This window comes from Haliotis asinina, unplaced genomic scaffold (genome assembly GCF_037392515.1).
Source record: "Haliotis asinina isolate JCU_RB_2024 unplaced genomic scaffold, JCU_Hal_asi_v2 scaffold_102, whole genome shotgun sequence".
Lineage (NCBI taxonomy): Eukaryota > Metazoa > Mollusca > Gastropoda > Lepetellida > Haliotidae > Haliotis > Haliotis asinina.
Genome location: NW_027133966.1, coordinates 10001 through 14064, shown reverse-complemented (window position 1 = coordinate 14064; position 4064 = coordinate 10001). Strand labels below are relative to the sequence as shown.

Sequence of the window (4064 nt, the reverse complement as noted above, 5' to 3'; positions counted from 1 at the left end):
TTTAATGGTCATCATTGTGTATATATTATACTTTTTTATCTATTTTTCATTAAATGTCGGGGAAACTTATGACACATTCTGTCATGTATCCCTGGGCCGTCGGTGATATAAAGTAGTCCCCATTTTTTTCATCTGTCGAAACGTTTTGGTTTCCAGTGTCAGTATTGTTTATTGTTATTAGTACGTTGTTGGAACCTATTTTGCGTGGTGTTTGGCATAGTGTGCCTCGCGCTGTTTCGTATTTTGTTTGGCACTCTTTTCTTTCATTTTTGGGCACGTCTCCAAAATACTTTCTACTTTTCCTTAAGTCCTCCCTGACCATCCTACTGGTAAAGCACCGCTTCTCGTCTGGTCCGCGAAGTGAATCCCTGTCGGGCCGGGATAGTACTTGGATGGGTGACCGCCTGGGAACTCCCGGTGCTGTAGACCTCTTTTTTTTTCTTTTTTTTTTCCGTTCAAGTGTCCGAGAGGCTGGTAGGTGGGACCGCCGTGGCATGTCCGCCCGTCCCGTCTTTTGTTGTCCATCATATCGGGCGTGGAATGTTGTTTGTCCCCCCAAATGGATGGAGGTAACGGAGCGCGTTAGGGAAGGGGCAGGGCTGGCTAGGGCTGGCACCTTCAAGGAAGTTCAGGTTAGGGCAAGAGCTAGGGTTAAGAACGCACATCGAGTGAACGGATACGGTTAGGGCAAAAGCTAGGGTTAGCACCACAGATGAAGTTAAAGGATACGGTAAGGGTTAGGGTTAGGGTTAGCACCGCAAATGGAGTGAACGGATGCGGTTAGGGTTAAGGTAAGCACCGCAAATCGAGTTAACGGATACGGTTAGGGCAGAAGTTAGGGTTAGCACCACAAATGAAGTGAACGGATGCGGTTAGGGCTAGAGTTAGGGTTAGCACCGCAAATGGACTTAACGGATACGGTTAGGGCAGGACTTAGGGTTAGCACCAGACATGAAGTGAACGGATGCGGTTAGGGCAAGGGTTAGGGTTAGCACCAGAAATGATGGTAACGGATACTGTTAGGGTTAGCACCGTAGATGAAGTGAACGGATACGGTTAGGGCAAGAGCTAGGGTTAGCACCACAAATCGAGCTAACGGATACGGTTAGGGCAGAAGTTAGGGTTAGCACCGTAGATGAAGTGAACGGATACGGTTAGGGCAAGAGTTAGGGTTAGCACCATAGATGAAGTGAACGGATACGGTTAGGGCAAGGGTTAGGGTTAGCACTAGAAATCGAGCTAACGGATACGGTTAGGGTTAGGGTTAGCACCACCAATCGACTTAACGGATACGGTTAGGGCAAGGGTTAGGGTTAGCACCACAAATGGAGTGAACGGATACGGTTAGGGCAAGAGTTAGGGTTAGCACCACCAATCGACTTAACGGATACGGTTAGGGCAAGGGTTAGGGTTAGCACCACAAATGGAGTGAACGGATACGGTTAGGGCAAGAGTTAGGGTTAGCACCACCAATCGACTTAACGGATACGGTTAGGGCAAGACTTAGGGTTAGCAACGCAAATGGACTTAACGGATACGGTTAGGGCAGGACTTAGGGTTAGCACCATAGATGAAGTGAACGGATGCGGTTAGGGCAAGGGTTAGGGTTAGCACCAGAAATGAAGTGAACGGATGCGGTTAGGGCAAGAGCTAGGGTTAGCGCCGCAAATGGACTTAACGGATACGGTTAGGGCTGGACTTAGGGTTAGCACCATAGATGAAGTGAACGGATGCGGTTAGGGCAAGGGTTAGGGTTAGCACCAGAAATGAAGTGAACGGATGCGGTTAGGGCAAGAGCTAGGGTTAGCGCCGCAAATGGACTTAACGGATACGGTTAGGGCTGGACTTAGGGTTAGCACCACAAATCGAGCTAACGGATAGTGTTAGGGCAGAAGTTAGGGTAAAGACGAAAAATCGAGCCGGCCCGTTGCGGCGCGCTTTTTTAGGTTGTGTTTTTGAGAGTGACCTGTGGGACGCGTTGTGGGATGCATGTTTTTGGAGGTATGGCGTGACGGGCGTGCCGCCGTCCCGTTTTTCAGTCCGTTGAGGTGCGCTTTTTCAGATTGTGTTTTTGAGAGTGACCCGTGGGGCGCGTTGTGGGATGCCTGTTTTTGGAGGTATGGCGTGACGGGCGTGCCGCCGTCCCGTTTTTCAGTCCGTTGAGGTGCGCTTTTTCAGATTGTGTTTTTGAGAGTGACCTGTGGAGCGCGTTGTGGGATGCCTGATTTTGGAGGTATGGCGTGACGGGCGTGCCGCCGTCCCGTTTTTCAGTTCGTTGAGGTGCGCTTTTTTGGATTGTGTTTTTGAGAGTGACCTGTGGGGCGCGTTCTGGGATGGCCTTTTATATAGGTATAGCATGACGGGCGTGCCGCCGTCCCTTTTTGCAGTCCGTTGAGGTGCGCTTTTTCAGATTGTGTTTTTGAGAGTGACCGGTGGGACGCGTTGTGGGATGCATGTTTTTTGGAGGTATGGCGTGACGGGCGTGCCGCCGTCCCGTTTTTCAGTCCGTGGAGGTGCGCTTTTTTGGATTGTGTTTTTGAGAGTGACCTGTGGGGCGCGTTGTGGGGTGCATGTTTTTGGAGGTATGGTGTGGCATGGGTGCCGCCGTCCCGTTTTTCAGTCCGTTGAGGTGCGCTTTTTCAGATTGTGTTTTTGAGAGTGACCTGTGGGACGCGTTCTGGGATGCATGTTTTTTGGAGGTATGGCGTGACGGGCGTGCCGCCGTCCCGTTTTTCAGTCCGTTGAGGTGCGCTTTTTCAGATTGTGTTTTTGAGAGTGACCCGTGGGGCGCGTTGTGGGATGCCTGTTTTTGGAGGTATGGCGTGACGGGCGTGCCGCCGTCCCGTTTTTCAGTCCGTTGAGGTGCGCTTTTTCAGATTGTGTTTTTGAGAGTGACCTGTGGAGCGCGTTGTGGGATGCCTGATTTTGGAGGTATGGCGTGACGGGCGTGCCGCCGTCCCGTTTTTCAGTTCGTTGAGGTGCGCTTTTTTGGATTGTGTTTTTGAGAGTGACCTGTGGGGCGCGTTCTGGGATGGCCTTTTATATAGGTATAGCATGACGGGCGTGCCGCCGTCCCTTTTTGCAGTCCGTTGAGGTGCGCTTTTTCAGATTGTGTTTTTGAGAGTGACCGGTGGGACGCGTTGTGGGATGCATGTTTTTTGGAGGTATGGCGTGACGGGCGTGCCGCCGTCCCGTTTTTCAGTCCGTGGAGGTGCGCTTTTTTGGATTGTGTTTTTGAGAGTGACCTGTGGGGCGCGTTGTGGGGTGCATGTTTTTGGAGGTATGGTGTGGCATGGGTGCCGCCGTCCCGTTTTTCAGTCCGTTGAGGTGCGCTTTTTCAGATTGTGTTTTTGAGAGTGACCTGTGGGACGCGTTCTGGGATGCATGTTTTTTGGAGGTATGGCGTGACGGGCGTGCCGCCGTCCCGTTTTTCAGTCCGTTGAGGTGCGCTTTTTCAGATTGTGTTTTTGAGAGTCACCTGTGGGACGCGTTGTGGGATGCATGATTTTGGAGGTATGGCGTGACGGGCGTGCCGCCGTCCCGTTTTTCAGTCCGTTGAGGTGCGCTGTTTTGGATTGTGTTTTTGAGAGTGACCCGTGGGGCGCGTTGTGGGATGCATGATTTTGGAGGTATGGCGTGACGGGCGTGCCGCCGTCCCGTTTTTCAGTCCGTTGGGGTGCGCTTTTTTAGATTGTGTTTTTGAGAGTGACCTGTGGGGCGCGTTGTGGGATGCCTGTTTTTGGAGGTATGGCGTGACGGGCGTGCCGCCGTCCCCTGTTTTGCAGTCCTTTGGGGGTGCGCCTTTTTAGATTGTGTTTTGTGGGAGTGACCTGTGGGGCGCGTTGTGGGACGTGCTCCCGTGTTGGCTTTGTGTGTCGCCCCGTTGCCGCAAGCAACCCTTTTCGGCTTCGATTTGAGTTTGGACTTGCGGGGTGCGACGGGAGGCTTGGCACGGTGCGCCGTCCGTGCGATGATGTTGTCGGCGGTGCCCCACCAGCTTACCGTTCGCGCTGCCGCACTTGCGTCGTTGGTGGGTTGCCCTGAGCGGCGTGGACGTTTGGTCT

At 52.5% G+C, this 4064-nt stretch overlaps 1 pseudogene; it reads left to right on the top strand.

Moving 5' to 3' along the window:
* Positions 1–310: 310 nt before the first annotated feature.
* LOC137271025 (5S ribosomal RNA) lies at positions 311–429 on the top strand (annotated as a pseudogene).
* The last annotated feature ends 3635 nt before the right edge of the window (positions 430–4064 follow it).